The sequence below is a fragment of the Stigmatopora nigra genome, unplaced genomic scaffold (genome assembly GCF_051989575.1).
Source record: "Stigmatopora nigra isolate UIUO_SnigA unplaced genomic scaffold, RoL_Snig_1.1 HiC_scaffold_33, whole genome shotgun sequence".
NCBI lineage: Eukaryota > Metazoa > Chordata > Actinopteri > Syngnathiformes > Syngnathidae > Stigmatopora > Stigmatopora nigra.
In genome coordinates, this window is record NW_027551612.1 from 53,155 (window position 1) to 75,035 (window position 21,881).

A 21,881-nucleotide genomic window follows, 5' to 3' on the forward strand; every position below is an offset into this window, starting at 1 on the left:
CGGGCGCACGGCGGCGGTCCAAACTCACCGACGGGACTGACGGCCATGACGGGCTCGCTGGCGTCACCGGCCCGGCCGCAGCCGGCGTCGTTCTGCGCGCAGACCCGGAAGGAGTACTCCAGGCCTTCGATGAGATCCGGGACCCTGTAGTCGTTGTCCTTGATGGGCGCCGCGTTGACCTTCTGCCACAGGATGCTGTTCTTTTCCCTCTTCTCCAGGTGGAAGCCCTGGACGGGCGTGCCGCCGTCGTAGCTGGGCCTCTCCCAGCGGACGGTCATGCCGTCGTTGGTGACGTTGTAGACCAGGGGCTTGCCGGGCGGGCCCGGGGGCCTGAACTGGTGCTTGGCCAGGACCAGCTGAGAGAGCAAGGCTTCGCTGGCGCCGTATCGGTTTTCCGCGCACACTCGGAACTGATACTGGAGCCCCTTGATCAGGTTGGGCACTCTGAATTGCGTGTCCCGCACGGCCGAGCAGGCCATCTTCCAGTCGGGGCGAGAGGCGTCCCGCTTCTCCACCGTGTAGCAAGCGATGTCTCCGCCGCCGTCGTCGTTGGGCCGGTCCTAGGAGATCAGCACGCTCTCCGCCCTGACCTCGTCCAGGCGGAGGGGCCCGAGGGGCTTGGACGGGGGACCCAGGGTCAGGACGTGGACGTGGAAGGACTTTCTGCTGATCACGTTGTCCAGCGTCAGGGTGTACTTGCCCTCGTTCTCTTTCTTCACCCGCTTTATGGTGAGGGTGGCTTTGTCGTCGGTCTTCTTGAAGCGGACCCGCTCGCTCTCCTTCAGGGGAAGGTTGTCCTTCAGCCAGGACAGCGAGGGCTTCGGTTTGCCCCGGTACGGCAGCTCCAGGTGGACGTTGTGTCCCAGGCGGACGCAGATCCTCCCGTCCGGGTACTCGGCCAGGCTGGCCTCGGGAGTGATGACGTAGTCCGCCACCTTGACGGGCCCCGTCTTCACATAGTCGCCCTGACCCTTCTCGTTTCGAGCGGCCACTCTGAAGAACACCTCCGAGTGCTCCTTGAGTTTGGGGACCTCAAAGTGGCAGTGGCGACTGGTCCCTCCCAGCGACCAGTCCTCGCCGCCGGCGGCTTTCCTCTCCACCACGTAGTCGGAGATGATGCTGCCGCCGTCGTGGTCGGGCTTCAGCCACTGCAGGGTGACCGAGGTCTTGGAGGAGTCCCTCACGGAGACCTGTCTGACGGGGCCGGGGCATTCCGTGGCCTTCACCGGCTCCGGAGTCTCGCAGGCTTCGCCCACGCCGTTCTCGTTCTCGGCCAGGACGCGGAAGAAGTAGGACGTCTTCTCCGAGAGGTCCTCCACGCCGCAGCTGGTCTCCGTGCATTTGCCGTTCACCGCCGAGTAGGATCTCTTGGAGGAGTCCCTCTTTTCTACGATGTAGTTGGTGATTTCGGCGCCCCCGTCCAGCGAGGGGCTGTCCCAGCACAGGGTGACTCTTCCGCGGGTCACGTCTTTCAGCCTCAGGTTCCTGCACTGAGACGGGGTGTCCTGGACCTTCACCCACAAGCTCAGGGTCTTGGGCTCCCCCACGCCGTTCTGGATCTTGACGCTATATTTGCCGGTGTCCAGCTTGGTGACCCGCCGCAAAACCAGGACGGTGGCTGTGTCCGAGTGGTGGAATTCGTAGGAGGGGTCGTCGTCGATGCGCGAGTCTCCTTTGCTCCAGGAAGCGGAGGGCGAAGGTCGTCCCTTCAGCGGAACCGAGAGCTCCACGTCCTTGCCGGCCTTCACGATGTAGTGGGTCCTCGTGGCCACGTCGGAGTCGATCTGAGCTTCCTCTGTGGAAGGGAGACAGCCGGTCAATTTGCCACGTCCGCTTTTCCCTTCCAGAAGAAAGGGTGAAGCGTGGAGTCACACCTACCCAGGATATCTTTAGCCTGGACGGGCTCGCTCATCTGCAGGGCTTCCCCGCGGCCGGCGCAGTTGGCGGCAGAAACTCGGAAGAAGTAGTTGACGTCCGGCTTCAAGTCGTGGACGGTGTACTCGGTGGTCTTGACCTCTCCTTTGGACGTGAGCGTGGCCCAGTCCTCCTCTCCTTCCACCAGCTTCTCCACCACGTAGCCGGTCACTTGGCTGCCCCCGTCCCATTCGGGCTGGGACCAGGCCAAAGTGATGGAGGTCTTGGTGGAATCCAGCACCTTCAGCTTGCGAGGCTCGTCGGGGCATTCTGGAAAAAACGAGAGAAGTGGTCGGCGAGGGCGCCCGACTCGGTGGCGCCCGACTCTGTGGCGCCTTCCCCAAAGCGGTGACCCGGACGACTCACCGATGGGATCGGCGGCCTCGTAAAAGTCGGATTCTTCCGAGAAGGGGCCTTCTCCGGCCCTGTTGATGGCGCAGACGCGGTACTGGTACCGGTTCCCTTGGGTGAGGTGGTAGACGGTCTTTTTGTTGTCGGGAATGGGCTCCTTGTAAACGCGCAACCAGCGCAGACTTTTCTTGTCACGCCGCTCCAGGTAGTAGCCGGTCACCGCGCTACCGCCGTCTACGCCCGGACTTTCCCACTCCACCACCATGGTGGTCTTGGTAATGAGGCTGACTTCGGGAGTGTGCGGCTGCCCCGGGGTGACTGGCGGAGGGAGACGGGCAGAAACCAGAGGTGAGAAGGTTGCCCGAAGGCACCCGACGGGCGGAATGGCTCCCGGCGGAAAGGCTCCGGGCGGAAAGGCCCCGGTGCTCCCCGAGCTTACCGAAAGCATTCTTTGCCACCACGGGCTCCGACTCCAGCGGGGCTCCCACGCCGTACTTGTTGACGGCCATGACGCGGAAGACGTATTCGTTTCCCCGCACCAGTTTGCCCACCGAGATGTACGTCTGCCGGTGATCCTCCGAGACGGTCGCCCAGACCACTCTGCTGGTTTCGCGCCTCTCCACGACGTAGTGCGTCACCTGGGAGCCTCCCAGGTCGGCCTCGCACACGGGCTCCCAGCGGAAGGCGATCCGGTCTGCCGTGACGAGGTTGAAGCCGATGCTTCCGCTCGGCGGTCCGGGTTTGTCTGAGTCAAGTGGGCTTGGCGTTAAAAACCAAAACAACTATTCAGAGGCGACCGCAAAAGAAGAAAAAAATGCACCTACCCAGGATCTCCATGGCGATGGTGGCGCTAGCTGAGCCCAGTGTGTTCTTGATTTTGATCTCATAAGAGCCGGTGTGTTGGCGCGTGGCGTCCTTGATCAAAATGGCCGAGGAGTCCGTTGTGCTCTCCACGCACAAGGACGAAGAGGCCACCAGCTCCCTTCCGTTCTTCAGCCACTCGATGCCGGGCAGTGGCACGGCGAGGATTCCCACTCGGATCTTAACCGAGGTTCCGGCTCTGTAGCGAACCACGTCCAGGTACTCGGGAGGCAGGTCGATGGCCGGGGCGCCTGCGCGACAGAGCAGGCGGATGACGGCCCCGCCCGGTGGCGAAACCCACGAGAGCCGGAGGGGGACGGAAGGAGCACTCACCGCGGGCGTCCACGCAAGTGACCGGGCCGGCGATCAGAGAAGGGTTGCTGACGGAGCCCACGGCGTTTTTGGCGTACACCCTGAACTCGTAGGTCTCGTCCTGAGTCAGCCCGGACGCCGTGAAGCCCATCTCCGGGATGTTGGTGAAGTTGGCCTTCACCCACCTTCCGCTGGCCGCATCCCTCCTCTCCACGCTGTAGCCGCTGATCTTACTGCCGCCGTCGTACGGCGGCCTCTGCCAGGTCAGGCGCACCGAGTTCTTGGTGACTTCGCTGACGCGGACATTTGCGGGGGGCTCTGTGGCGGACACAAAGGCGCGTCGCCATTAGGTTAGGCCGGTTGGTTGGCCGAGCGGACGTCGCGCCAGCGACGCGCTGGCCCCGCCCCCGGTCGTGTTTGTGCGGGGGGTTTTCGACCTCGGCCCGCGGGCCACAGGCGGCCCCTTACAGTTAACATTCATTGAGGAATAACAAGGGCATTCAGGACAGAAGAAATCCAAGGAGAAGAAAAAAAGTCCAGCGGGGACCAGTAATGCATCCCAAAAAGCTAAAAGTCAAAGAATGAACTCATTTTTAGAATGGCTGCTTATTGATAATGTGTTTAATATTAAAAAGCAGGTAAAATGATTATCTTTGTACTGGCTCTTCAAAGTGAACTGAAATGAATTAGTCAAGAGCCAGTACAAAGATAATCATTATACTTGCTTTTCAATTAGGGTGGCGGCGAGGCGACGTGGTGGCGGCGAATAGGTGACAGAGAAGAAGGGCTACTCACCGCACGCGTCGATAGCCAGAACCTCTTCCGAGGTCTTGCTCATTTTGCCCACCCCGGCGGCGTTTTCTGCCGTGACCTTGAACTCGTAGATGAGACCCGGGCAGATGTTGCTGACCCGCATCTGGTTCCCGGCTATGGCGCTTTTGTTGATCTTCTGCCAGAGGATGCTGCTCCTTTCCTTCATGTGAAGGTGGTAGCCCGTCACGGCGTTGCCGCCGTCGTTGACCGGTTCGTTCCAGCAGACGGTCAGGTTGTCTCGACAGACAAAACTAACCCAGGGGGTGGACGGAGGCCCCGGAGCCACTGGAATTCAAAGCGCAGAGCCACAAGTCAGTTGGCGGTGGCTTTGGGAAAGGGCGTGGGGTGGGGGGGGGGGGGGTGGGGGGGGGGGGGGGGTCGGAGAAAACAAAATCCGCCCGGCGACTCACCGAAAGGAAGCCGGATCGTCACCGGCTTGCTGTCGAGGTGCTCGCTGAGACCGTAACGGTTCTGGGCCCTGACTCGGAACTGATACTCCTCTCCCCTGGTCAGCTTGGTGGCTCTGATCTGGCTCCGCGCCACGTTGGCCGACACCTCTGTCCAGGTGGGGGTGCTGGTTTCCCGTTTCAGGAGCACGTAGTTGGTGACGGGACTCCCGCCGTCGTACTCCGGAGGAGTCCATTTCAGGTGCGCCGTAGTCTCTCCCACCTCCAGGATTTCCACGGGCCCCAGGGGTGGTCCGGGCCTATCCAGCACCACCACGTTCACCGAGATCTGGCTGGCGCCGCCCGCATTGCTGGCGCTCAGTTGGTACTTCCCGGCATCGCCGGCGACGCTTTGCTCCAGGCTGACGCTCAGGCTGTCGGGGGTGACCCGGGCGGAGAGTCTCTTGGATCCCTTGACCGGCACGTTGTTCTTGGACACGCTGACTTTTGGCATGGGCTTGCCGCTCAGCGGGATGTCAAAGGTCAGGTCGGATCCGGCTCTCACGTAGACGGTATTTTTGGGGTAGTTCTTCAGGTCGAACTCTGGAGCCTCTGTCAAAATTCAAGCAAAAGTCGGCTCAGCGGGGCCGGGTAGAACAAGCCCCGTAGCGGGTTCAGAGAGAAGACTCTGGCGGTGACATTTGACGGGACCGATGAACTCGGCGGCGGAGACGGCGGGCCGGGGAATTACCCAGAATTTCTTTGACGAGGACGGGTACAATCATCTCTTTGGCCTCGCTCAGACCGGCGTGGTTCTCGGCTCGCACTCTGAAGAAGTACTCGGCGCCTTCCCGCAGGCTTTTGACGGTGTGGCTGGTGGTCTTCACCGTGGCGCACTTGACCCATTTGGTCTGGCCCTTCTCCAGGGCGTCCAGCAGGTAGGCCTTGACTCGGCTGCCGCCGTCGTACTCTGGCCGCGTCCAGGCGATGGTCACGCTGTCCCTGGTGACGTCGGCCACTCCCAATTTGGCGGGCGGACTGGGCACCTCTGCAAAGACAATTGAGGAGTGAGTGGGCCGGATTTGGCCGGATTTGGCCGGATTTGGCCGGATTTGGCCGGATTTGGCCGAATTGGGGCCTCGGACGGGAGCTTACCTGTGATCTTGGTGCCGGCCTTCACTTCCTGAGGTACGCCCACTCCATACTCATTCTCCCCCATTACTCTGAAGTAATAGACGGCCCCTTCCAGCAGGTCCTCTACTTTGCAGGCCGGGGCGTGGCAGTTGGTGGTCACGGAAACCCAGGCCTTCTTGCTGGCCTCGCGCTTCTCCACGTGGTAGGCCTTGACGGCGTCGCCGCCGTCGTTGTCGGGGGCTTCCCACGTGAGAGCGGCCGAGTGACCGCCGAAACCTTGACGTTGAGCGGGGGGCCCGGGGAGTCCAGCACCTTGACGCTCAGCGGTAACGTGGCCTCTCCCAAGTCGGAGGCGATGGTCAGGCGGTACTCTCCGGAGTCGTTCCTGCCCGGGTTTTCGATGGTCAGCGAAGCGTCGGAGTCGCTGGCCTCCGCGGTTCCCCTGGCCTTCAGGTCGGTGCCCTCCTTGGACCATACGGCCGAGGGAACGGGTTGACCCTTGAAGGGAACCTTGAGGGTGAAGGCCAGGCCGCGCTTCACCACCAGGACCTTGCGCGTCTCCACGTCGACGTCGAACGTGGGTGGCGCCGTCCTCTCGGTGGTGGCGGCGGCGGCGTCCGAGCGCCGGCTGCGCACGCTGCTTCCCATTTTGTTGATGGCTTTGACGCAGAATTCATATTGGGCGGCGTTTTTTAGGCCGGTGACTGTCATCTCCAAGCTCTTGGTGAGCGCCATGGCTTCCAGCCATCTCTGCGGCTCTTCCTCCTCTTCCTCCTCTTCCTCCTCTTCATATCCTTCCCCCTCTTTGGCCAGCTTGCCTACGTAGTCCCTGTATTCCACGGCGTATCCCAGGACGGGGGCGCCGCCACTGTCGGCGGGCGCTTTCCAAACGATGGACACGCTGTCCCGGGTAGAGTGAACAATCTTGGGCTTGGAGGGTGCGGCGGGAACCGTCAAGGGGGCCAGGGCTCGGAAGGAGGCGGACAGTTCGCTGGGCGGGCTCAGACCGGCGGCGTTCTCGGCGTAGACCCTGAAGTCGTACTCGCAACCCCGGCGCAGCTTGGTGACCGAGGCGCGGCAGTCGGCGATGAGATCCCGGTTGACGCGGATCCAGCGCATGGCCGTCTTCTCCCGGCGCTCCACCACGTAGCCGGCGACGGGGCTGCCGCCGTCGCTGGCCGGCGGGCGCCACACCAGCCTCATGGAATCTCCGGCGACGTCGGTGACGTCGACGTCGAGCGGCGCGCCGGCCGGGGAGTACGGATCGGCCACCTTGACGGCGTGGCTCTCCAAGGTCTCGCCGATCCCGTGTTTGTTGACGGCCGAGACCCTGAAGACGTACTCGTTGCCCTTGAGCAGTCCCGTCACGGCGTGATAGGTTTTGGTCACGTCGTCCTTCATGAGCGTCCAGGCCAGGCGGCTGGTCTCGCGCTTCTCCAGCACGTAGCGCGTGATGTTGGCGCCGCCGGCTTCTTGGGGCGGACCCCAGGACAGCGTGCATCCCTGGGCCGTCAGATCCGTCACCTGCAGCGGCCCGGCGGGGGGCCCCGGTTTGTCCAGGACCACGCAATGGATGGGCGTGCTGACCTTGCCGGCGATGTTCTGCAGCGTGAGGACGTAGCGGCCCGAATCTCCCCGGACGCAGTCCTTCACCGTCACCGAGGTGGCCGTGTCGGTGGAAAGGATCTGGATTCTGGCTCGGGGAAGCCGTCCTTGCACCAGGCCAGCACGGGGGCGGGGCGGCCGGCCACGTCGGCCTGAATCTTCAGGGTCTCGCCGGCCTTGACCGACACGGTCTCCCGGTACTTGACGTCCATCACGATGCGGGGCAGCTCCACGTCGTCCTTGACGGCCACGGGTCCCGTGTGGTCGGAGGGCGGGCTCAGCAGGCCGGCCGCGTTCTTGGCCACCACGCGGAAGTGGTACTGGGCGTTCTCCGTCAGGCCCGTCACCCGATAGTGGGTCTCGGGCACGTTGGTGAAGTTGCACCTGGTCCAGCGGCCCTCCGGGAGCTCCCTGCTCTCCACCACGTAACCGGACACCTTGGCGCCGCTGTCGTACTGGGGCTTGTCCCAAGACAGGGAGACGGAGCTTTTGCCCACGGAGGTGACCACGGGGGCGCCGGGGGGATCGCAGGGGTCCCGCGCCGCCACGGGCTCTGAGGCCTTGCTGACCTTGCCGATGCCGGCAATGTTTTGGGCGTAGACGCGGTACTCGTAGACGGCACCCTCCTCCACCCCGCCCACCTTGTATTCCGAGTCCCGGATCATTCCCCTGTTCATCTTGGTCCAGAGGATGCTGGCGCGCTCCTTGCGCTCCAGGTGGTAGCCCAGGACGGGACTGCCGCCGTCGTAGACGGGTTCGTTCCAGGTGACCAGCATGTGAGACTTGGTGGCCAGCTTCACGGCGGGCGTGGAAGGCGGTCCGGGTTGCTTGAAGTGGTAGCGAGCGGTAATGGCGGGGGAGTCCACGTGCGCGCTCTTGCCGTAGCGGTTGACCGCGTAGATGCGGAACTGGTACTCCGCGCCGTGCACCAGGCGCACAGCCTTGTAGGCCGTCCGGGCCACGTCGCCCGCCGCCATCTGCCAGTCTTGCGTGTTGGTATCTCGCTTCTGCACCACGTAGTTGCTCACGCAGCAGCCGCCGTCATATTCCGGCGGAGACCAGGAGAGCGAGATGCTGTCGGAGGTCACGGCGTCCAACCTCACGCCGGTGGGCGGGCTGGGCTTGTCCAGGACGACCAGCTGCAGGTGGGAGTCGGCCGTTCCCGCGCCGTTGGCCACGGTGATCTGGTACTCGCCCACGTGCTCCCGGCCGGCCTTGATCAGGACGATCTTGGAGGAGGAGGCCCCGTTCACCACCGTCAGCGAGGTGGTCTGCTTGACGGGGAGGCCGTCCCTCTTCCACGAGACGGCGGGCTTGGGTCTGCCGCCGAAGGGAACCTCCACGGTCAAGTCGTCTCCGGCCTTCACGCTGTAAGCGGTGAAGGGCGGAGAGACGGAGGGCGGGATGGCCGCTTCCCTGACCAGGACGGGCAAGCCCAGCTCCATGGGTTGACTCTTTCCCTTCTCGTTGATGGCCAGCACCCTGAAGAGGTAGCTCTGCTCGGCGGTGAGGTTGGGAACGGTGGCCTCCGTGCCCTTGACCGTGCAGGCCGTGCCCCACTTGTCGCCGCCCTTGGGCTTGAATTCCACGTTGTAGCAGATGACTTTACTGCCGCCGTCGTGGGCGCACTTGTCCCACGAGAGCGACACACTGCTCTTGGTCACGTCGCTGAGGGCGACGTTGGTGGGCGGGAGGTGCACCTGGGACACCTTGACCTCCTCGGTCTCGGCCGAGGGACCCTGGCCGTACTGGTTGACGGCGCAGACGCGGAAGTAGAAGACGCCCCCCTCGGGCAGCTCTTGGATCTTGAAGCCGTTGGCCGTGCAGTTGCTGGCCACGGTGGTGTAGGCCTTGCGGACCGACTCCCGCTACTCCACCACGTAGTTGGTGATTTTGGAGCCGCCGTCCACCGCCGGGGCCACTTCCACCTCCTCCTCCGGCGACTCCGGCGGGGGCACGTACTGGCGCATCTCCACCACGTAGCCCTTGACGTAGGCCCCGCCGTCAGAGTCGGGTTTGGACCAGGAGAGCGAGACGGACGACTTGGAGTAGTCCGTCACTTTGGGGTGGCGAGGGGGTCCGGGGGGCTGGGTGGCGTCGCAGGCTCTGTAGAAGAGCGACGGCTCGCTGGGCTCTCCCACCCCGGCCCGGTTCTCGGCCGCCACCCGGAACTCGTAAAAGTGACGGGCGCTCAGTCCCGTGGCCGTGAAGAGCGTTTGGGTCAGTTTTTGTCTGTTGCACTTGGTCCAGCGCACGCCGTCTCGGTCGCGTTTCTCCAGGTGGTAGCCCAGGATGTCGGCCCCGCCGGTCTGTTCCGGGACGGCCCACGAAAGCAGCATGGAATCCTTGGTGATCTGGCCGGCCTCCGGCGTGCCGGGGGGGCCCGGGGGCTTGTACGGGCTGCGGGCCACGAAGGGCTCGCCCGCCAGGTAGTCGCCCGTGCCGTACTTGTTGACGGCCCTGACTCGCAGCAGGTACTCGTTGCCCGCCAGCAGGTTGCTCAATCGGTGGCAGAGACGGCCGATGTCGTCGGCGGCCAGCGTCCAGGACAAAATGCTGGTCTCCCGCTTCTCCAGGAGGTAGTGGTGGATGGGGGCGCCGCCGTCCAGGGCGGGCTCCGACCAGGCCACGTCGCAGCCGTCGGCCGTGATGGCCGTCACCCTCAGGGGGCCCGTGGGTTGGCCCGGCTTGTTCAGCACTTTGAGCGTGACGGGGAAGCTCTTGCTGCCCCCCAGGTTTTTCAGTAGCAGCTGGTATTGGCCGCCGTCCCATTTGGTCACATCCTTGATGGTGACGGCGGCGCGTTTGGCGGTATTCTTGATCTGGACGCGCGGCGCCGCGCCCAGCTCCTTGCCTCCCTTGAGCCAGACGGCGTCGGGGAGCGGCTTGCCGTGGAGGTCGGCGTCCATGGTGAGATTCTCTCCGGCGTTGACCACGATGACGTCCCGGTACTTGGGGTCCATGGAGGCCCCGGGCGGCTCCACCTCGTCGGTAGCGGTGATGGCCCCCGAGCTGTCGGAGGGCGGGCTGAAGACGCCGGCGGCGTTGCGGGCCACCACCCTGAACTCGTATCGCCGGTTCTCCGTCAGACCGCCCGCGTGGTATTGGGTCTCGGCGATATTGGTGAAGTTCTCCCGCACCCAGCGGGCATCGGGGGAGTCGGGCTCTCTCTTCTCCACGATGTAGCCGTTGACTTTGCTGCCGCCGTCGTACCGGGGCTTGGTCCAGCCAATCCGGATGTGGTCTTTGGAGACGCTCAGGGCCTGGGGCGCGCCGGGGAGGTCGCAGGGGTCGCGGGCCACGAAGGACTCGGAGACTTTGCTGCACCGGCCCACGCCCATGATATTTTGGGCCGAGACCCGGAACTCGTATCCGACGCCTTCTTCCAGGTTGCAGATCTTGAAGAGGGTGTCGGCGATGGGGGTCTTGTTCAGCTTGTTCCACAAGTTGCTGCTGCGCTCTTTGCTCTCCAGGTGGTAGCCGCTGACGGCGCTCCCGCCGTCGTTGACCGGCTCCTTCCATTCCACCACCATCATCTCTTTGGTGGCGGACTTGACGAAAGGTGTCCCCGGGGGGCCCGGCGGCTTGTAGGGGTACTGGACCGTCACCGCCTTGGAGTCCAGAGGGGCGCCTCTTCCGTATCGGTTCTCCGCCACCACCCTAAACTGGTACTCGCCGCCGGTCTCGAGCTTGCTCACTTTGAGAGCGGTGCGGGCCAGCTGCGTGGCCACCGGCTGCCAGGTGTTGCCCGTGGTCTCTCTCTTTTCCACAATGTAATGCTTGACCTGGCAACCCCCCTTGTAGACGGGGGGCTCCCACGAGAGGTGGACGAAGGTGTCGCCGACCTCCCCGATCCGGAGCGGACCGCCGGGCGGGCCCGGCTTGTCCAGGATAATGACGGCCAGCTTCCGGCTCAGGGTGCCCGCGTCGTTGCTGGCCGTGACGGTGTACTGGCCAAAGTCCTCCTTGCACGCCTGGCTGATCTGAATGCCGGTGGTGGCGGGAGTGTTGAGCACGTGGACCCTGGATGTGACTTTGAGGAGCTGGCCGTCCTTGGTCCAGCCGATTCGTGGTTTGGGCCTGCCCAGGACGGGGAAGCTCAGGGTCAGGTCTTTTCCGGCCGGCACGCTGTAGGTGTCGAAGGGCACGGCCACGCCGGGCTCCAGGTTGACGTCGGCGGCCACCACGGGCGCCGCCACCGCCCTGGGCTCACTCTTGCCCTTCTCGTTGTAGGCCAGGACGCGGAAGAGGTATTCGGTGCCGGCGGTGAGGCCGGTCGCCGTGCCCTCGCAGGTCTTGGTGTTGGCGGCGACGCCCCACTTGTCCGTACCCTTGGGCTGCATCTCCAGCAGGTAGCCGGCAATGCGACTGCCCCCGTCGTGCTCGGGTTTGTCCCAGGCCAAGGAGACGCTGACTTTGGTCACGTCCACCAAGGAGACGTTGCCGACGGGGAGCGGTACCTCGGAAGCCTTGGACGCCGTCTTGGTCTCCGCCGCCTGGCCCACGCCGTACTCGTTCTCGGCCATGACCCTGAAGTAGTAGGAGGCGCCTTCCGTCAGGTTCTCTACCTTGAAGGTGGTCTTTGCGCACTTGGCCGAGACGTTGGCGTAGGCCTTGCGGGTGGATTCCCGCTTGTCCACCACGTAGCTCTTGACTTTGGAACCCCCGTCGTTGGGCGGCGCCTCCCAGACCAGGGTGACCGAGTCCTTCCTCACGTCTTTCACCGCCAGGTTGAGCGGGGCCCCCCCGGCTTGTCGCAGGAGTCCACGGAGAGCTGGGTGAAGGTGGGGCCCTTTTCCACCACCGCCTTTTCGGTGGGGGTGCCCTGGTCCTTGGACCACTTCACCTCGGGGGCGGGCCTGCCCCTGAAGGGAACGTGTATCCTGAACGAGCCGCCGGCCTTCACGGATATTCCCTTGCGCAGCTCGGAGTCCAGGTGGATCTGAGGCGCCTCCAGCCTCTCTTCCGCTCTGGCGGTTCCCGGGAGGACGGCCGGCTCGCCCACGCCGACCTTGTTGAGGGCGCACACTTGAATTCGATATTCCTGGCCCTCTTTCAGCCGGGGGATCTGGTATTTGTTGAGACGCAGGCCGGTCAGGGGGGTGACCATGGTCCATTGCTCCGTCTCGGCCTCGCAGACCTCCACCAGGTAGCCCTGGACGGGGCTGCCCCCGTCCGACGGCGGCTTGCCCCAGGAGACGGTGATGGAGCTGGCCGTGGAGTCCACCACACTCACGTAGGCGGGGGAGCCCGGCCTGTACTTGGGATCGGCCGCCTTGTAGTAGGAGGTCGGCAGGGACGGCTCTCCCGAGCCCACCGCGTTCTCGGCGCTCACCCGGAACTCGTAGTCGTGGCCGGCGCTCAGGCCGGTGGCTCTGAAGGAGAGGTCTGTGACCTTCTGGCGGTTGCACCTGGTCCACTTGACGCCCGCCCTGTCCTTCTTCTCCACCACGTAGTTTGAGGTCTGGCTGCCGCCGTCGGATTCCGGGGGGCTCCACCTGACGGTCATGCCGTCGCGAGTGATGTCGGCCACGTCCTCCACGTGAGGCGGACCGGGGAGTACGAAGGGAGTCTTGCAGAGCACGGGCTCGGACTCCAGGGGGCCGCCGGCGCCGTGCCGGTTGACTGCCGTCACGCGGAAAATGTATTCGTTGCCCTCCAGCAGGTTGGTGACCTTGTAGCAGGTGGCCGTGCAGGCGGGAGAAAACACCGTCCAGGCCAGACGGCTGGTCTCTCTCCTCTCGATGACGTAATGGGTGACGGGACAACCCCCGTCGGAGGAAGGCGGACGCCAAGCCAGCGAGCAGCGATCCTCGGCCACGCCGGCCACGTGAAGGGGTCCCCCGGCAAGGACCGGGCCGGTCCAAGACGGAGACTTGGAAGTGCGCGCTTTGGCTGCCGGCCTGGTTGGTCAACTGGAGCGTGTAGGTGCCGCTGTCCTCCCTGGCCGCGTCTTTGACCAGGATCAGGGCGCGACTCTCCGTGTTCTTGATGTCCAGCCTGAGGGTATTTTCCAGCGGCACTTCGCCCCTGAACCAGCGCATGGCCGGCGGGGGCTTGCCACCCACGTCGGCGTCCAGCTTGAAGGTCTCGCCGGCGTTCAGGACCACGGCCTTGGCGAAGGCGGGGTCCACGGAGAATGTGGGCGCCTCGGTGCCGTCGCCGGCCGTGATCGGCCCGCTGTTGTACGACGGCTTGCTGACGGTGCCGGCGGCGTTCTTGGCCGCCACCCTGAAGTCGTACTGGGAGTTCTCGCTGAGGCCCGTGGCGGTGAATTGGGTCTCCATCACGTTGGTGAAGTTGGCCCTCACCCAACGGCCCTCGGGCAGGTCGCACCTTTCCACCAGGTAGCCGGTGACGTTGCTGCCGCCGTCGTATTCGGGCTTGGTCCAGCGGATGACGATGGCGTCTTTGGTCACGTGGACGGCCCGGGGGATGCCGGGGGGGTCGCAGGGGTCCCTGGCCACGCGGCCCTCCGAGAGCTTGCTGCAGCGTCCCACGCCGACAATGTTTTCGGCGTAGACCCGGTATTCGTACTCCACGCCTTCCTCCAGAGGGTGGCTCTTGTAGTCCGTCTGGCGGATGAGCGTCTTGTTGATCCGCACCCACAGGATGCTGTTCCGCTCCTTCCTCTCCAGGTGGTAGCCCAGGACGGGAGTGCCCCCGTCCGAGATGGGCTCGTGCCACTCCACCACCTGGTGGTCTCTGGAGAGCGAAGTGACGAAGGGCGTGCCCGGCGGCCCGGCTTCCCTGTAGGGGTACCGAGCCACCACGGCGGGCGAGTCCAGGCCGTGACTCTTGCCGTGGCGGTTCTGCGCCACGATCCTGAACTGGTGTTCGGCTCCGGCCTTCAGCCTGGGCACCTTGATGGTGGTCCTGGCGTAGTTGGCGTTGACGTTTTCCCAAGTGGTGCCGACGGTCTCTCTCTTCTGCACGATGTAGTTGGAAATCTGGCAACCGCCGTCGCGCTGGGGCGGAGCCCAGGACAGCGTCACGCTCTGCGTGGTGATCTCGTCGAACTTGACGGGGCCGGTGGGCGGGCCGGGTTTGTCCAGTACCACGATCTCCAGCGTGGCCTCCTTCTCGCCGGCCGGATTGGTGGCCCGGATGCCGTACATGCCTCCGTCGTCGCCCGCCGCCTCCTTGATGCTCAGACTGGTGTGGCTCTGCTCGTTGTGAATGTTGACTCTGGTGGTGAACTTGAGGGGCGCGCCATTCTTGGTCCACGCCACGGTGGGCTTGGGCCGCCCGAAGACGGGTACTCGGACCCGGAGGTCTTTGCCCACGTGGACGCTGTAGCTGCTGAAAGCCGGTCGCACGTCGGGCTGGAACACCAAGTTCTTGGCGGCGACGTGGCCGGACAGGACCCGGGGCTGGCTCTTGCCCTTGTCGTTGATGGCCGTGACTCGGAAGAGGTACTCCTCTCCCGGGTTGAGATTGGAAACGGTGGCGGCCGTGCCCTTGTAGGTGTTGACGCCGGACCACTTCTCCTGACCCTTGAGCTGAACCTCCAACAGGTACTGGGCCACCCGGCTGCCGCCGTCGTATTCAGGACGTTCCCAGGCCAGAGACACGCTAGTGTCAGTCTGGTCCGTCACGCTCAGGCTCCTGGGGGCCTGAGGCACCTCCGAGACCTTGAGCGGGTCCAGGGTGGCGGCGGGGCGGGCCCACGCCGTGGGCGTTCTCCGCCAGGACGCGGAAGTAGTAACAGCAGCCCTCCTGCAGCGGCTCGATCTTGCAGCAGAGCGCGTGGCAATTGGTGTCCACGGCGGCGTAGGTTTTGCGCGTGCTCTCCCTCTTTTCCACAATGTAGTTCTTGACCTTGGAGCCGCCGTCCAAGAGAGGCGCGTCCCAGGCCAGCGTCACCGACTGGCTGGTGATTTCCTTCACGCTCAAGTTGACGGGTGCGCCGGGCGTATCCAGTACCCGCACCGCCACGCCGGCCGACTTGCTTCCGCTGGCGTTGACCGCCGTGACCGTGTATTTGCCGCTGTCCGTCCTGCTCGCGTGGTCCATGGTCAGCGCCGTGTAGCTGCCGGTCACTTCCACTTGAGCCCTGTCCTTCAGCGGCGCCTCGTCCTTGTCCCACCGGACGGCGGGGGCCGGTCTTCCCCGGACGGGGATGAAAAGTCGGAGCGTGAGTCCGGCCCGGACGCTCACGGTCTTCCGCAGTTCCGGATCGATGTCCAGGTCGGGTTGCTCCTGCCTCTCTTGGGCCACCACCGCCCCGGTCACCTGGGCGGCCTCGCCGAGTCCGACCTTGTTGCTGGCGCACACTCTGAAGTGGTAAGCCCGATTCTCCGTCAGCTGGGCCACCTCAAATTTGGTCTTCTTGACACCGGTGGCCGGCGTGCACATGACCCAGTCCTCCTCGGGGGCCGACGCCTCGGTGGCTTCCGTCTGCGCCCCGCCGGTGCTTTTCGATGACGTAGGTGGTGATGGGAGTGCCTCCGTGGTCAGTGGGGGCCTCCCAGGTCAGGAGCAAGGAATCCTTCTTCACCTCCGAGACCTCCAAAGCTCTGGGCGATCCGGGGACCATGTTGGGGTCTCTGATGGTGGCCGGCTCGGACAGGAGCGGCGCGCCGGCGCCGAACTCGTTGACGGCGTGCACTCGGAAGACGTACTCGTTGCCCTCCAGGAGCTTGGCAACGTCCAACCAGGTGTCGGCCACGTCGGACTCCACCACCGTCCAGACCAGCCGGCTGCTCTCTCTCCTCTCCACCACGTAGTGGCTAATCTTGCTGCCGCCGTCCTGGAGCGGCTCCCGCCACGTGAGGCGGCAACGGTCCTTGAGGATGTCCGTCACGGCCAGGGGGCCCTGCGCCTGTCCCGGTCTGTCCAGGACCACCATCTTGACCGGGGTGGCCTTTTCACCCCCCGGGTTTTTCAGCAAGAGAGTATAAAGGCCTCCGTCGTGGAGTCGGGCTTCTTTGACGGCCAGGCAGGCGCGGGTGGCCGTGTTCCTGATCTCTCGGCGCGGGGTGTCGGCCACTTCCTGCCGGTCCTTCAGCCAGGCGATGGAGGGCGGGGGCTTTCCGTGAACGTCGGCGTCGATCTTGAAGCTCTCCCCCGCCTTCACCACCAGGGTCTGAGTGTACTGGGGGTCCATGCTGACGCGGGGGGGCCGGATGTCATCTCTGGCGGTGATGGGGCCGCTGCTGTAGGAGGGGAGACTGGCGACCCCGGCGGCGTTTCTGGCGATGACTCGGAACTCGTAGCGGCCGTCCGGAAGCAGTCCCGTGGCGGCGTACTCCGTCTCCGTGACGTTGGTGAAGTTGGCTTTGGACCAGCGTCCTTCGGGAAGCTCCTTCTTTTCCACCGTGTAGCCGGTGATCTTGGCGCCGCCGTCGTACTCGGGCTTGGTCCAGGCGATGCGGACCGAATGGCCGGTGATCTCGGTGGCCTCGGGCGCGCCCGGGGGGTCGCAGGGGTCTCTGGCCACCTGGCCCTCGGAGACTTTGCTGACTTTGCCCACGCCCACTATGTTCTCGGCGTAGACTCTGAACTCGTATTCCATTCCCGCCTCCAGGCCGGAGATCTTCGAGCTTTGCTCCTTGATGAGCAATTTGTTGAGTTTGACCCAGAGGATGCTGGTTCTCTCCTTGCGCTCCAGATGGTAGCCCAAAACGGCGCTGCCTCCGTCGCTGACCGGTTCGTTCCAGGTCACCACCATGCTGTCTTTGGTGGAGGAGGCCACGCTGGGAGTTCCCGGGGGGCCCGGGACTTTGTACGGGTACTGGGCCACGATGCACTCGGACTGGAGGGCCGGTCCTTTGCCGTAGCGGTTTTCCGCCGTGATCCGGAACTGGTATTCGGCGCCGGCTTTCAGGCGACAGGCTTTCACTTTGCACCTGGCCAGGTTGGCGGACACCAGGGTCCAATTGGTGGTGGAGGTGTCTCTCTTCTCCGCGGTGTAGTTGTTGATGGTGCAACCGCCGTCGTACTCCGGCGGTCCCTAGGCGGTCACGCTGTCCGAGGTGACCTCCTCCACCCGGATGGGACCCAGCGGCCGACCGGGCTTGTCCAGCACCACCACGGCGACCTGCGCGGTGGCCCGGCCCGCCGTGTTGACCAGGGCCACCCGGTACTCTCCGAAATCCTCCCCGCGGGCCTCCTTGATGGCGAGGGTCAGCAAGGTTTCCGAAGCGGCAAAGTTGACGCGGGTGGTCCTCTTGAGCGGTTGGCCGCCTCGGTGCCAGGAGACGTCCGCCTTGGGCCGGGCCACGTAGGGAAGCTCCAGGGTCAGGTCTTGGCCCGCCAACACGCTGAAGGTGTGGAAGGGCGTCTTGACGACCTGCGCCATCACCAGCTCCTTCACGGGGACGCCGATCTGACGGGGGTCGCCGGTGCCTTGGTCGTTCCTGGCCGCCACGCGGAAAGTGTATTCCTGGCCGGTGGCCAGGGCGCCCACGGTGGCTTCCGTTTCCTTGACGACGACGGCCTGCGTCCACTTGTCGGCGCCCCTGGGTTGCAGCTCCACCACGTAGCAGCCCACCCGGCTGCCGCCGTCGTGCTGGGGCTTTTCCCAGGTGAGCGTGACGCTGTTCTCGGTGACGTCCTTCAGGCTTATCTTGCCGGGAGGTTGGGGTCTCTCCGACACTTTGACCGATTCGCCCGTCTCCACGGGCGGGCCCACGCCGTACTGGTTCTGGGCCAAGACCCGGAAATAGTAGTTGCAGCCTTCCAGGAGCGGCTCCACCGTAAAGGTGGTGCGGTGGCAGGTGGCGCTGACGGTGGCGTAAGCCTTCCGGGTGGATTCGCGCTTCTCCACGATGTAGTTCTTGATCTCGGAGCCGCCGTCGCTGGCCGGCGCTTCCCAGCTCAGCGTCACGGATCGACAGGTCACGCCGGCGATCTTCAGGTCCAGCGGAGCGCCGGGAGTGTCCAGTACCCTGACTTGCACCGAGACGGCTTTGGAGCCAGAGCTGTTCTCCAGCGTCAGGTTATACTTGCCGCTGTCCCAACGGTTGACGTTTCCCACCACCACCGAGGTGTAGGTGTCCACGGTGGCCCTCTCCACCGCCTGCTCGTCGTCTCCCTTGGTCCACTTGGCTCGCGGGGCCGGCCGTCCCCTGATGGGAACAAAGAGTCGCAGGGTGCAGCGGGCGCGGAGGGTGAGCGTCTTGCACAGCTCGGCGTCCAAGTCCAGCTCCGGCGGGAGGAGTCGGTCCTCGGCCCTGGGCCGGCCGGGCACGCCGGCCGCCTGGCCCATCCCCTCGCCGTTGACGGCCGAGATGTTGATCTTGTACTCGGCGTCCTCCGTCAGATTGATCAGGGTGAAGGAGGTGGCCAGTAGTCCCTCCTTGGGCGTGGCGATTCGCCAATCCTCCGCCTCCTCCTCTTTGCCGGCGGCGGGGACGCAGCACTCCACCACGTAACCGGTGATGTCGGAGCCGCCGTCGTAGGCGGGCTTGTTCCAGGCCACGGTGATGGACGAGCTGGTGGTGTCCAGAACTCTGGGGTTGCAGGGGGGCCCCGGTTTGTACAGGGCGTCGCTGGCCTTGTACAGAGGGCTGGAGGGGCTGGACGGGCCCACGCCGGCGGCGTTCTCCGCACTGATCCGGAATTCGTATTCGTGTCCGGCCACCAGGCCCGTGGCCTTGAACTGCAGGTCTTTCACCTTCCTCTTGTTGCACTTGACCCAGCGCAGGCCCTGCCGGTCTTTCCTCTCCACGTGATAGTTGTCGACGGGCGCCCCGCCGTCGCTCTCGGGCGCCTGCCAGCTCACCAGCATGGAATCCTCGGCGGTGGCGGCCACCAGCGGGTTCCGGGGCGCGTCGGGGACCCGGTACGGGTCGTCGGCCAGGGGTCCCAGCGGCGGGCCGGGCCTGTCCAGTACTTTGACCCTGAAGACGTGCTTGCAGAAGCCGCCGGCGTTGGCGGCCGTCAAGAGGAATTCTCCTCCGTCGGCCCGGACAGAGTCCTTGTTGGTCAGCGTGGAGGTCAGCTCGCCGTGCTTGACGTCCAGCTTGAAGGTGTTCTCCACTTCCTTTTGGTTCTTGGTCCAAGTCAGGCGGGGGGCGGGTCGCCCGGCTACGTCGGCGTCCAGCTTGAAGGACTCCCCGGCCTTGACCAGGAGCACGTCCTTGAAGACGGCGTCCACCATGATGCGCGGCTCCACCCCGTCGTCCTTGCAGGCCACGGGCTCCGAGGGCTCCGACGGGGCGCTCACGGCTCCGGCAGAGTTCCTCGCCGTCACGCGGAACTGGTAGAGCGCGTCGCGGGTCAGTCCGCTGACGGTGAAGGCGCTCTCCGTGACGTTGGTGAAGTTGGCCTTCGTCCAGCGACCGGCGGGCAGTTCTCGCCTCTCCACCGTGTAGCCGGTGATCTTGAATCCGCCGTCGTACTCGGGCTTGGTCCAGGACACGGTGACGGCGTTGTCGGTGACCGAGGTGGGCACGGGCGCGCCCGGGGGGTCCACCGGGTCCAGGGCCACGATGGGCTCCGAGGCCTTGCTGGCCTTGCCGATGCCGGCCTTGTTCTCCGCCATGACGCGGAACTCGTAGGCGGCGCCGTCCTCCAGGCCGCTGGACTTGAGGAGGTTCCCTTTGACCAGACCCAGGCTGATTCTCTGCCACGTGATGCTGCTCCGCTCCTTCCTCTCCACGTGGTAGCCGGCCACTTGGTCCCCGCCGTCGGACACGGGCTCGTTCCAGCCGACGGTTATGGAGTCCTTGGTGAAGGCCACCACCCGGGGCGTGCCGGGCGGTCCCGGAACTTTGAAGGGGTAGGCGGCCACCACCGACTCGGAGGTTATGGCCGGGCCCACGCCGTAGCGGTTTTTGGCCCTGACCCGGAACTGGTACTCCGAGCCCGTGGTCAGGCGGGTGGCCTTGAAGGTGGTGCGGATGGCGGCGGAGGTCAGCTCGCTCCAAGTCTGCGTGGCGGTGTCTCGGATCTCCAGCACGTAGTTGTTGATGGGGACGCCGCCGTCGTTTTCCGGCGCGTCCCAGGCGAAGACGCAGTAGGTGCGAGAGATTTCCGTGATGAGCACGGGTCCCTTGGGCGGGCCCGGGACGTCGTGCACTCTGATCCACACGTCGTCGCTGACGGTACCCGCCAGGTTCTTGGCCGTCACGGCGTAGGTGCCGCTGTCGGCCCTGGTGCATTCCTTGACGCTGAGGACCACGGTGGTCGGGGTGCGCTCCACGTTGGTCCTCTGGGTCAGCTTCAGGGCGCCGCCGTCCTTCTGCCAGCTGACGGCCGGCCTGGGGCGTCCGGCCACGGGAATCTCCACCCTGATGTCCTCTCCGGCCCGAGCCACCACGGTGGCCTGGCAGAGGGCGCGCAGGTCCAGGTCGGGCGGGGAGGAGGAATCCCGGACGAGCACGGGCTTGCTCTTGCGGGGGGCGCTCCTGCCCGAGTAGTTGACGGCCATCACGCGGAAGGTGTATTCCTCCTTCTCGTTGAGGTTCTTGACGGTAAAGTCCATGCCTCTCAGGCTGCTGACGTGGGCCCACTGATCGGTGCCCCTCTTCTGGGCTTCCAGGACGTAGCCCGTCAGCCGGCTGCCTCCGTCGTGCTTGGGTTTGGTCCAGGCCAGGCTGACCGAGTTCTTGGTCACGTCCACGGGCACGATGCTCGCCGGGGGGCCCGGCGCCTGCGAGGCGCGGATTGGATCGGGGGTCTCGGCGCCTTCGCCCACGCTGTACTCGTTCTCGCCGTAGACGCGGAAGTAGTACTCGCAGCCCTCGCCCAGATCGCCCATCCTGACCCGGGTGGTGGGGCAGTGGGTCACCACGGTGGCGAAGGCCTTGCGTGTGGACTCCCTCTTCTCGATAATGTAATTGGTGACCTTGGTGCCGCCGTCAACCAGCGGCATCTCCCACTCCAGGACGATGGATTCCTTGTCCACGCCCGCCGCTTTGAGGTTGAGCGGCGGCCCGGGCGAATCCAGCACTCGGACGTGAATATCGCCGCTCTTCTTCCCCGCCGAGTTCTCCAGGGTCAGCTGGTATCTGCCGGCGTCCGTCCGGACGCTCTCGGGAATCAGCAGCATGGTGTAGGACTCGGTGCTGTCGATGACGGCGCGGGGCACGGTGGCGCGGGACGTCCCCCGATGGGCACAAAGAGGCGCACGGGGCATCCGACCTTGACCACCAGGGTGCGCCTCAGCTCGGCGTCCAATTCCAGGTCCGGCTGGGCGGCGCGCTCCGCCACCTCCACCAGTTCCGCCGTTTGGGCCGCTGGGCCCGTACCCTTGGGGTTGACGGCCCTAATCCGGAAGTGGTATCTGCCGGCGTTTTCCAGTCCGGGCACCACGAACTCGGTGATTCTCAGGGGGGACGAGGGCGCCGTGTCCTTGATCCATTCCTCCGCGCCTTCTTTGCGGTGCTCGATCACGTAGCCGGTGACGTGGAGCCCGCCGTTGTCCAGTGGTTTTCCCCAATTGAGAGTGGCCGTGGTCTGGCCGGTGTCCGTCACCCTGGGGTTGACGGGCGGACCGGGAACATCTGCCGCCGGGAGGAGTGGAAGATTAGCGACGGCGCGGACATTTTTCCATTG

The 21,881-nt window shown here is 65.0% G+C and overlaps 1 pseudogene; it reads right to left on the reverse strand.

Annotated features, from left to right (window-relative positions):
* The window catches only part of LOC144192951 (titin-like), a 42,823-nt pseudogene that overhangs the window by 18,662 nt on the left and 2,280 nt on the right, over nucleotides 1-21,881 (reverse strand).